The sequence below is a fragment of the Erpetoichthys calabaricus genome, chromosome 9 (assembly GCF_900747795.2).
Source record: "Erpetoichthys calabaricus chromosome 9, fErpCal1.3, whole genome shotgun sequence".
Taxonomy (NCBI): Eukaryota; Metazoa; Chordata; class Cladistia; order Polypteriformes; family Polypteridae; genus Erpetoichthys; species Erpetoichthys calabaricus.
Genome location: NC_041402.2, coordinates 192592649 through 192605200, shown reverse-complemented (window position 1 = coordinate 192605200; position 12552 = coordinate 192592649). Strand labels below are relative to the sequence as shown.

The 12552-nt window shown below is 39.5% G+C and overlaps 2 protein-coding genes across 2 annotated transcripts in view; one reads left to right on the top strand and one right to left on the bottom strand.

Annotated features, from left to right (window-relative positions):
* Positions 1 to 11933, bottom strand: part of LOC114657708 (uncharacterized) — a 161832-nt gene extending 149899 nt beyond the window's left edge. The window contains exon 1 of the mRNA XM_051932308.1: positions 11907 to 11933. The gene's annotated coding sequence lies outside the window, so the exon portion shown is untranslated. The remainder of the gene's footprint in view (positions 1 to 11906) is intronic.
* Positions 1 to 12552, top strand: part of LOC114657709 (uncharacterized) — a 284979-nt gene that overhangs the window by 224226 nt on the left and 48201 nt on the right. The window lies entirely within an intron of this gene.

Genomic DNA, 12552 nt, shown 5'->3' with positions numbered 1-12552 from the left:
ATAGATATTTTATATGTAATTTATAAAAACATTTTTGTGAAAAGCTTGCATATATGTAGTATACTATATAATATATAAAATATATTATGTATTTATTTAATATATGTATATATAATTTTTTATATAGATGTTTTAAATATAATTAGTAAAAAGATAGATAGATAGATAGATAGATAGATAGATAGATAGATAGATAGATAGATAGATAGATAGATAGATAGATAGATAGATAGATAGATAGATACTTTATTAATCCCAGGGGGAAATTCACATACTCCAGCAGCAAAAAATATTAAATTAAAGAGTAATAAAAAAATGCAGGTAAAAAACAGACAATAACTTGAATAATGTTCAACGTTTAACCCCCAGGTGGAATTGAAGAGTCGCATAGTTTGGGGGAGGAATGATCTTCTCAGTCTGTCAGTGGAGCAGGACAGTGACAGCAGTCTGTCGCTGAAACAGCTCCTCTGTCTGGAGATGACACTGTTTAATGGATGTAGTGGATTCTCCATAATTGATAGGAGCCTGCTGTGTGCCCGTTGCTCTGCTACGGATGTCAAACCGTCCAGCTCTATGCCAACAATATAGCCTGCCTTCCTCACCAGTTTGTCCAGGCGTGAGGCATCCTTCTTCTTAATGCTGCCTCCCCAGCACAACACTGCGTAGAAGAGGGCACTCGCCACAACCATCTGATAGAACATCTGCAGCATCTTACTGCAGATGTTGAAGGATGCCAGTCTTCTAAGGAAGTACAGGTGGCTCTGTCCTTTCTTGCACAGAGAATCAGTATTGGCAGTCCAGTCCAATTTATCGTCCAGCTGCACTCCCAGGTATTTATAGGTCTGCACCCTCTGCACACAGTCACCTCTGATGATCACGGGGTCCATGAGGGGCCTGGGTCTCCTAAAATCCACCACCAGTTCCTTGGTTTTGCTGGTGTTCAGTTGTAGGTGGTTTAAGTCGCACCATTTAACAAAGTCCTTGATGAGGTTTCTATACTCCTCCTCCTGCCCACTCCTGATGCAGCCCACGATAGCAGTGTCGTCAGCAAACTTTTGCATGTGGCAGGACTCCGAGTTGTATTAGAAGTCCGATGTATATCGGCTGAACAGGACCGGAGAAAGTACAGTCCCCTGCGGCGCTCCTGTGTTGCTGACCACAATGTCAGATCTGCAATTCCCGAGACGCACATACTGAGGTCTGTTTGTAAGATAGTCCACGATCCATGCCACTAGGTATGAATCTACTCCCATCTCTGTCATCTTGTCCCTAAGGAGCAGAGGTTGGATGGTGTTGAAGGCGCTAGAGAAGTCTAGAAACATAATTCTTACAGCGCCATTGCCTCTGTCCAAGTGGGAGAGGGATCGGTGTAGCATATAGATGATGGCATCTTCCGCTCCCACCTTCTCCTGGTATGCGAACTGCAGAGGGTCGAGGGCATGTTGGACCTGTGGCCTCAGGTGGTGAAGCAGCAGCCGCTCCATGGTCTTCATCACATGTGATGTTAGAGCGACAGGCCGGAAGTCATTCAGCTCACCAGGACGTGATACCTTTGGGACTGGGGTGATGCAAGATGTTTTCCAAAGCCTCGGGACTTTCCCCTGTTCCAGGCTCAGGTTGAAGATGCGCTGTAGAGGACCCCCCAGCTCTGATGCACAGACCTTCAGCAGTCGTGGCGATACTCCATCTGGACCTGCTGCTTTGCTGGCATGAAGTCTCCTCAGCTCTCTGCTCACTTGCGCTGCTGTAATTGTGGGTGGGGATGTCTCTCCTATGTTGGTATCAGCAGAAGGATGTGTACAGAGTGCAGTACTCCGAGGTGAGAGTGGGTTAGGGTGGTCAAACCTGTTAAAGAAGATGTTCATTTGGTTTGCTCTCTTCACGTCTCTCTCGATTGTGGTACCCCGCTTTGAGCTGCAGCCAGTGATGATCTTCATCCCATCCCACACTTCCTTCATGCTGTTGTTCTGCAACTTCTGCTCCAGCTTTCTCCTGTACTGCTCTTTCGCCGCCCTGAGCTGGACTCGGAGTTCCTTCTGCACGCGCTTGAGCTCATGCTGATCACCTTCTTTAAAGGCCCTTTTCTTTTGGTTCAAAAGGCCCTTGATGTCACTTGTAATCCATGGCTTGTTGTTAGCATAGCAGCGTACAGTTCTTACTGGAACTACAATGTCCATACAGAAGTTGATGTAGTCAGTAGTGCAGTCAACAACCTCCTCAATGTTCTCACTATGTGATCCCTGCAGGATATCCCAGTCTGTAGTTCCAAAACATTCTCTCAGAGTATTCTCAGCCTCCGGGGTCCACTTCCTGAATGATCGTGTGGTTACAGGTAGGACTCTCACTTTTGGTTTGTAGTGAGGCTGAAGCAGAACCAGGTTATGATCTCCTTTCCCAAGCGCAGGCAGCAGGGTGGCGCTGTATGCGTCTTTAACGTTTGCATACAGTAAATCAATAGTCTTATTTCCGTGGGTGTTACAATCCACATACTGGGAGAATGCAGGTAATGTTTTGTCCAGCGTCACATGGTTAAAGTCTCCAGCGATTAGCACAAGCGCCTCAGGGTGTTGCGTTTGTAACTTAGCAACAGCAGAATGGATGATGTCACTCGCTGACTCCACGTCTGCCCGAGGAGGAATATACACGATGACAACAATGACGTGTCCAAACTCTCTGGGCAAGTAGTAGGGACGTAAACTTACGGCCAACAGTTCGATGTCCCTGCAGCAAGTGGAGATTTTGACGTTAACATGTCCAGAGTTACACCACCGTGTATTAACATAGAGAGCGAGTCCTCCCCCTTTGTGCTTCCCACAGGTACTTGCGTCTCTGTCCGCTCTAACGGTGCTAAACCCGGGTAGGTCCACATTAGCATCTGGGATGGTGTTAGTTAGCCACGTTTCGCAGAAACACAACAAACTGCATTCTCTGTAGGTTCTGACATTTTTCACCAGCGCAGCCAGTTCGTCGATCTTATTTGAGATTGAGTTTACATTCCCCAGAATCACAGAAGGCACCGAAGGCTTAAAACGCCACTTTCTCGCAAGCAGCTTCATTTTTAGCTTAGTGCCGGCTCTGCTGCCACGATACCGCCTTCTTACCTCGTCAGGTAAATAGGGAACCACACCGGCACTGGCATTTGTTCTCAGCGCTCGAAGTTGAGTACTTGAATAGGCAAGTCTCGGCGTGTAAAAATCCATGCCCACGTTGTAAAAGTAAGTGTGTCCAGGGAACAAATCCACATAAAATAAAGTGGTAGGAGTGATCAATAAATAAAAATAGAAAAATAAAAGTAGAAAAATACACATACACATATAGTCCTACACGGAGCTGCTGAAAAGGCTGCCACTCTCGGCGGCGCCGGATGTTATAAAACGTATATATTTTTTTGTGTGTGTGTAATGTTTGCTCTGTAAATTTTTAATACAGAACATGTTATGGAAATGACCAAAAAATTGTGATGATTTTTGTGTTGCAAATATTCAGTAATAAATCTAAGTGTTTTGCTATGGTAGTGCTGCTGCTTTGCAGTAAGGAGACTGTGGAAGATTGTGGGTTCGCTTCCCGGTTCCTCCCTGGATAGCGCTAGAGTACTGAGAAAAGCGCTATAGAAATGTAATGAATTATTATTATTATTATTATTATTATTATTATTATTATTATTATTATTATTATTATGTCTTCTGTATTTCATTTATGTTTGTGAAACAACACAACTAATTAGCAAGAAACGAATTCAATTGCTGGTTAGTTCTTGAGGCATTCTAATGAAATTTGCTCAATTATAAAAACATGTTGAATGAAACTTAAATTATAAGTTAACTTAATAAAAATAACTTTTATAATAAAATTAAAACTTTCAGTTTTTTATTCAAAGGAAATACCACTTTTTCAGTGGGAGAAATTGCATTTCCTCAAATTAAATTCTTTCGTTGGTTAAACATTGATAAGTTGAACTGGCACAAAAAAATAGGTTAATATTATACAAAATATTCATTGAGAAAAACGGATTCAATTGATTGTTACCACTTGACATATTTTTTTTTTAAGTTGCACCAACAAATAATTTTTTACAGTATACTTTATAGAAGGACATTTGTGTCACAATGAAATAAATCTATAAATAAAACTGCAGTAGAGATCTAGACCTTTTTTATTTTAATTTATTTAGGCAAAAATACGAGGGACATTCAAAAAGCTTCGGCACTTTTATATTTTCGTTGGAAACGGTGAATGCGGAAGGAGTAGTAATTGGGCATTAAAACGTTGGTACGACGCTGTTAAAACTGCATCGCAAACGAAGGTGACTATAGAAAAGTGCTCGTAATTTGTTTTTGAAATCTCCTTATATAATAAGATATGGCTGGTAGTTTGTCTGTCCAGGATTTTAAATCACCTGCTCGCAAATCGTATTGACCTGAAATTTGGTACACATATACTACGTGACCTCTACTATCCGCTTTCGGGGTGATGTTTTTTAGTTTATTTTATTGTAGAATCAACTCTCTGCAGTGCACAGCAGGGCGGCCGTGCGATACATATACGTGCACCGTTCTCATCCCCTACCACCTTCGAGGTCACTTCCCCTAACTCTTCATATCTTAAATCATTCTTGAGGCAGATTGAAGACTTAAGTGCCAGCGTAAGTGAAAAATTAAGAAAAACATACTAAGTAATTGCAACACAAACATTGACTTAATCAGTTTTAACGCGAAAAGATGCCGACGGAAGAAGAGAAGCAGCGGGCCGCTAAGGTGGAGGAAAGAAGAGCTGCTAGGGAAGGAACAAGTGCATCAACCTCTGAGCAAACGAATGGTAAACACTGTAAAAAATCTTATGTGCTATCTACTTAAAAAAAATATGGTAACAATATTGCACATATTATTTTTAAGCAGTTTTTAAGGCTTGATTTTTTAGATGAATTTACTTGAATAAATCATGGAAAAAAATCCTAAATTATTTAGCCAGATGCATATAATTCGAAGTAGTATTTACGGCTTGATTTTTTTCCCTAGCAGAATCGGTATCCGTCAATAAGGGCGCGCACATAAAGGCGACCTTCAAAAGGGCGACCTCAATTGGGCACGGCGAATAAAACCGCACATAAATAAAAGCGATCTTCAAAAGGACGACCTCAATTGAGCGCCGAATAACTGCGCGCATAAATAAAGGAGCGCTTCAAAAGGGTGACGTCAATTGGGCGCAGCGAATAAAGGCAAACGCAACAAAATTACAGAAAATGTATTAGATAAAGGCAATGATTGAACGTATAAAAAGGTGAAAGCAAAAATATTAAAACATCCAATTAATTAATGCATGAACTTCTAACGAACTACTGTATTTCTAAAGCTCTCTATATTTCCTTGTTTTCAAAATTACAGAAAATTAGATTAAGGCAATGACTGAATGTATAAAAAGGTGAAAGCAAGTTACACTTGAAGCTGTAGATTATGTGCAATGCCACGCAGATATTCGAGATGCGGTCTATTAGCATAATCAAGGACAATTAATTTAATTCGCTCCGAAGGTCATCCTTTTGAAGCGCTCCTTTATTTGCGCGCGCATTTATTCGGCGCTCAATTGAGGTCGCCCCTTTGAAGATCGCTTTTATTTATGTGCGCTTTTATTCTCCGCGCCCAATTGAGGTCGCCCTTTTGAAGGTCACCTTTTTGTGCGCGCCCTTATTGAATAGAACCGCAGAATCTACTTGAATAAATCATGTAAAGCATCCCAAATTATTTAGCCAGAGACATGATGATTTTAGCATTATTAGTGGAATAATCGTTTTTAGTTTAAGCACATAAAACAAAATGTACTCATATGTATTAAGGAAAATTACTTAATAATATAAAAAACATTTTATAATGAAATGAATACATAATGCATTTTGGTGTTAAACATGCTTTTATTCCATGTTACACTGGTATCAAAATATTAAACACTTTGTAAAATAGTGTATATAACATTTACAGCATTTTTAAGAAAAAACAAAAACAATTTGTAAAACAGTTTGTAACTCACAATTTATGTCATTGAAATCAACTGTTTAGCATCAAACCAGATAAACTGTTGTAGAACAAGCTGCAGAACAATCTCAAACCTCAACCTGGGCATTTTCACCAAAACTTGGTAACAATGGAATGTGTCTCTCACAATCTAATACACAAGTTTGTTTTTGAGAGACTGTAATTTGGGGGAAAACCTACAAACATCCAGTTCCAAGAAGAGCTTCTGAAAGGCCTCAAACGTGTTCCTCAGTTGTTTGGGATAGGTGAGGTTTAGTGCATATGTGAATCCAAGAAGAATTGCGCAGGCTCTAGTCAGATTTCCCAAGCCAGTCATGACTTGCATACCCTCCAAGACAATGCTAAAGTCCTCCTGGTCATCCTTCTTGCAGACAGCAATTTTCATTACCTGCTGCAGTAGACTTTGCTGCACATCCTCATTTTCATACTGTAAAACAAACATAACATAATTTATTATGAAGATCTGTTATTTATGTAGTTAATTTGTGTAAGATGTTCAAACAAGTTTTTCCTCGTAAGAACTTAAAAGGCAGATACCTCAAGTAAGTACAGTAAACCATTTCTAGGTTCATATCTTTGTAACATTGTAAAACACTAACTCCCCAAAACTTGTTTCAGTGGACTATGGAGACTGACACTACAACAAACTCAGGTATACTATGGCTAATGGCGGACAGGATGTTTTCAGAAATGTTGACATTGTTTAATTTATTTCATTTATATTGCTGACACTAGTGCAAGAATTTTTTTACATGAGGAACGTACTTATGTTTAAGATGTATTTCTGTTTTTGTAAAGGAAAACAAATGCTAAATGCAGTTTTCTGAAAACAATAAATATCTGAAATAGTTTTAGACACTTACATTGTACTCCTGGATGAGGTCTTCCTCCTTTTCACCCAAGTAATTGACCAAGCAACGGAGGACAACATCTCTTGTCTGTTCTATGTTTTGATGTGAGGTCTAAGGCACCAAAAGTGTAGAAATTAGTAATAGTACCCAATAATAATGAAGCAAATATCAATCAAATAATAATAATAAATACCAATTAAAATACCTGCTGTATGGCACCCATTTTCTTCTTCAAAATCTGTGCGAGTGCTCCTCCTTTGCAGGAAAATATTGTGAAAAGTTTAGGAGTGTAGTAATCCAACATCTTAATAAATGTTGGCTCAAGGTGCAGAGTAGTAATTCTCCTAAACTCTTCATTAATCTAAAAAATGAAACACACAATCACTGATTATAATTATGTTCAGTTGACAACCACATTATTATCTGTGATGGTATTTAATGACAAAATGTAAAATCCCTACCTGGAGAATGTCAAACAGAGCAGGCCTGCGATCTTTAAATTCTGCAACTGTCGGGCACAAGTCAACCTAATCACCAAAATCATGAAATTGGAATGGTTTAAGCCTAGACACCCAATAATGCTAAACAAGTCTAAACATTTTTATTTATTTTTTTTTTAATATTTTTATTTTATTAATTTTCATTGTAATCATTCCATACAAACAGATCAATTTATAACCCAACAAATTTGAAGACTAATCAAACCCCACCCCTGAGAAGGAGAGCTTAGCTAAAGGAAAATTGCTTAAGGCTTTTTAATAAGGCAACATTAAACAAAAGAAAGAGAGAAGTAAATATCTATATAAATAACAGATGGAGAAGGGAGTTAAATGCAATAATAGTTATTTCTCTTATTCTAAAATAATATTGATTAAATCCTGCCATGTTTTGAAAAAATGTTGTATAAACATTTTTAAATATTGTTAAAGACTAATTTTAAATAAATGTGCATTATAGTAAATCTCAAATGTGTTCAAATAACTTAACTCAGGTCGAATTTTACATAGATTAATCAAAGAGAAAATGTAAATTGCTATAGATATATCTTACTCTTTGTGGAGACTGATAATGCCTTAATTATTGCAAAGATGTTTGTATTCTTCAACTAGTCAAAAGCATGCTTATGTCCATATCAATTCCTGGAATGTCATCGTGTTGCTTCGATGGTGTTTGTGACTTGTTTTTTTTTTTAAGAGGGCGCCCTCTAACGTCGAGGATGAATGAAAAAAATGCATATATTGCGTGAAATGATTAAACGCTAATTTAATACATCTTTACAATTTGAAGCGAATATATAAACACATCAACACTCTTAAAAGTTTTTAAGTATAATCATAGAAACTGCCCCATCTACAGTGCATCCGGAAAGTATTCCCAGCGCTTCATCACTTTTTCCACATTTTGTTATGTTACAGCCATATTCCAAAATGGATTAATTTTTTTCCTCAGAATTCTACACACAACACCCCATAATGACAACGTGAAAAAAGTTTACTTGAGGTTTTTGCACATTTATTAAAAATAAAAAAATTGAGAAAGCACATGTCCATAAGTATTCACAGCCTTTGCCATGAAGCTCAGAATTGAGCTCAGGTGCATCCTGTTTCCCCTGATCATCCTTGAGATGTTTCTGCAGCTTCATTGGAGTCCACCTGTGGTAAATTCAGTTGACTGGACATGATTTGGAAAGGCACACACCTGTCTATAGAAGGACCCACAGTTGACAGTTCATGTCAGAGCACAAACCAAGCATGAAGTCAAAGGAATTGTCTGTAGACCTCCGAGACAGGATTGTCTCGAGGCACAAATCTGGGGAAGGTTACAAAAACATTTCTGCTGCTTTGAAGGTCCCAATGAGCAAAGTGGCCTCCATTATCTGTAAGTGGAAGAAGTTCGAAACCACCAGGACTCTTCCTAGAGCTTGCCGGCCATCTAAACTGAGCGATCGGGGAGAAGGGCCTTAGAGAAGTGACCAAGAACCCGATGGTCACTCTGTCAGAGCTCCAGAGGTCCTCTGTGGAGAGAGGAGAACCTTCCAGAAGGACAACCATCTCTGCAGCAATCAGGCCTGTATGGTAGAGTGGCCAGACGGAAGCCACTCCTTAGTAAAAGGCACATGGCAGCCCGCCTGGAGTTTGCCAAAAGGCACCTGAAGGACTCTCAGACCATGAGAAAGAAAATTCTCTGGTCTGATGAGACAAAGATTGAACTCTTTGGTGTGAATGCCAGGCGTCACGTTTAGAGGAAACCTGGCACCGCTCATCACCAGGCCAATACCATCCCTACAGTGAAGCATGGTGGTGGCAGCATCATGCTGTGGGGAACTGGGAGACTAGTCAGGATAAAGGGAAAGATGACTGCAGCAATGTACAGAGACATCCTGGATGAAAACCTGCTCCAGAGCGCTCTTGACCTCAGACTGGGGCGACGGTTCATCTTTCAGCAGGACAATGACCCTAAGCACACAGCCAAGATATCAAAGGAGTGGCTTCAGGACAACTCTGTGAATGTCCTTGAGTGGCCCAGCCAGAGCCCAGACTTGAATCCGATTGAACATCTCTGGAGAGATCTTAAATGGCTGTGCACCGACGCTTCCCATCCAACCTGATGGAGCTTGAGAGGTGCTGCAAAGAGGAATGGGCAAAACTGGCCAAGGATAGGTGTGCCAAGCTTGTGGCATCATATTCAACAAGACTTGAGGCTGGAATTGCTGCCAAAGGGGCATCGACAAAGTATTGAGCAAAGGCTGTGAATACTTATGGACATGGGATTTCTCAGTTTTTTTATTTTTTAATAAATTTGCAAAAACCTCAAGTAAACTTTTTTCACGTTGTCATTATGGGGTGTTGTGTGTAGAATTCAGAGGAAAAAATGAATTTAATCCATTTTGGAATAAGGCTGTAAGATAACAAAATGTGGAAACAGTGATGAAGCGCTGGGAATACTTTCCGGATGCACTGTATCAAGCTCGATGCATGGCTATAGTTATTTTTGCTTTAGCGACCAACATGTCCATTCTAGCCTCAGCACGTGCATGTGAGGAGTTATGACTAATGAGCTCGAGTTCAGATTTTCACATCAAATAACATCGCATAATTGTAAACCTTTATTTTAAAACTCCTGGTTCAACATAGTCACTGTTTCACATGCCAAAATGATCACTGTCGTTCAGATTAAAAAATAAGTGTAAAACAATTCCTGTACTAGCGTGAATAAGCGGTGTCCTGAGGAGCTTATTTAAGAAATCAAAATAAAATGTAAAAATTAGTAAGGGGCTTATAACTTACCTCTTAATATTTTCCACTGTTCGTCTGCTCCTTCAAAACGCCGTCTGATCACTGCCGTTGAGATTCAAATGAAGGTGACTCAATCAAACCCGGGTAATTGGACCAATTCTCTTAAAATAAATATGAAGCCTTTTTTCCTTAAAATTTTAGCCTAAATGGTTCCTCAAATTAAGCCTAAAAATTGCACTCATTTCCTTAAAAAAATGGGTACAATTTATTTCTTAATTTTATTAGTGAAATGTTCTCAATATATTATAAGAAAAACAGAAAACCCATCCATCCATCCATTTTCCAACCCTCTGAATCTGAACACAGGGTCACGGGGGTCTGCTGGAGCCAATCCCAGCCAACACAGGGCACAAGGCAGGAACCAATCCCGGGCAGGGTGCCAACCCACCACAGGACACACACAAACACAGCCACACACCAAGCACACACTAGGGCCAATTTAGAATCGCCAATCCACCTAACCTGCATGTCTTTGGACTGTGGGAGGAAACCGGAGCGCCCGGAGGAAACCCACGCAGACATGGGGAGAACATGCAAACTCCACGCAGGGAGGACCCAGGAATCGAACCCAGGTCCCCAGGTCTCCCAACTGCGAGGCAGCAGCGCTACCCACTGCGCCACCGTGCCGCCCAAAACAGAAAACCTATTTTTTTAATTAAATATGCACATTATTTTTAATGATTACATCAATTTTTTTTATGAAAATCACAAGCCTCATGATTCATTTTTTACAGTGAACGTACAGAGAAAGAAAGAGGATGAAAACTAGGAATACTCAAGTCAAGTGTATTCATTGCACGTTATCGTGCAGTATGCCGTTACTGGTTCTTAATAAACAGAGTTTTAAAAAGTGCGGAAGCTTTCTGAACGCCCCTTCTATATTATTTCGTACAGATGTATATTTGGATGTCTTTATCAGGTAACTGGAAAATAACTGACATTTTAAAAATCATCTGTAACCTTCGAACGTCTCCTTCAGTATGAGAGAATCTGCGGTTCTACTGGTCAGCTCCTCGAATGGACTTAACCGTATGCTCCATTGCAGGTATTGCGGTATACGGAAAACGCCGAACCACTTTTTTGTTTTTTGATTGCGGGGGTGGGCAAATGAAAGCATGAAATAATGCATCATAAAGAGTACCAACTGGCGCCCATTGTGGGCGTCCATAGCGACTGACCTTTAGTGTGAAAGAAGGCAGGAACGCAAATACTCCTATTAACAAACGATAAAGCACTAGATTTTAAACCTGACAGGAAAAAAAAATAAACTTGCATTACAAAGAAACACACGTAAATATATACACATTGGGGTGGGCAAGAGGTTTACAGTTGTCCTTATGGAAAAAAAAGACATGCAGGTTATGATTATTGCAATAGCTCGATCAACTCAAAGCAGTGTCACGATGGCACATTGCGCGCAAGATACAGGTCGCTAAAAAATAAATAAATAAATAATAATACAAATTCACAAATAATTATTAGTACAAGAATAAACTCTGTTTCGTGTCACAACAGTAAACCTACTTTTGCCCACACCTGTTCATACACGAGAGACGTTCAAAATGTTTCCGCACTTTTTAAACTCTATTTATTAAGAGTTTAAAAAAAGTTAAATCAGTTTTCTACATAGTCACCTTTCCAACGAAAATATAAAGGTGCGGAAAATTTTTGAACGTCCTTCGTATATATACACAAACTATTTTTCATCCTTATGAACTATTAAGAACACTTACAGATATGGGAGTAAACATCAATCAAAGTTGAAATCAGTCAGTTTCTGAAGTCCAGGAGAAGCGGTGGAAGACGACTAAAGTGAACACCGATGGCGCAGCCTTAAGGCAAACACTTAAAGGAAGAGGTATCCATCAATAAGGGCGCGCACATAAAGGCGACCTTCAAAAGGGCGACCTCAATTGAGCGCCGAATAAAGGCGCGCGTAAATAAAGGCGAGCTTCAAAAGGATGACCTTGGGAGCGAATTAAATTAATTGTCCTTGATTATGCTAATAGACCGCATCTCGAATATCTACGTGGCATTGCACATAATCTACAGCTTCAAGTGTAACTTACTTTCACCTTTTTATACATTCAGTCATTGCCTTAATCTAATTTTCTGTAATTTTGAAAACAAGGAAATATAGAGAGCTTTAGAAATAGTTCGGTAGAAGTAGTTCGTTAGAAGTTCATGCATTAATTAATTGGATGTTTTAATATTCTTGCTTTCACCTTTTTATACGTTCAATCATTGCCTTTATCTAATACATTTTCTGTAATTTTGTTGCGTTTGCCTTTATTCGCCTTTATTCCAATTGACGTCACCCTTTTGAAGCGCTCCTTTATTTATGCACGCATTTATTCGGCGCTCAATTGAGGTCGCCCT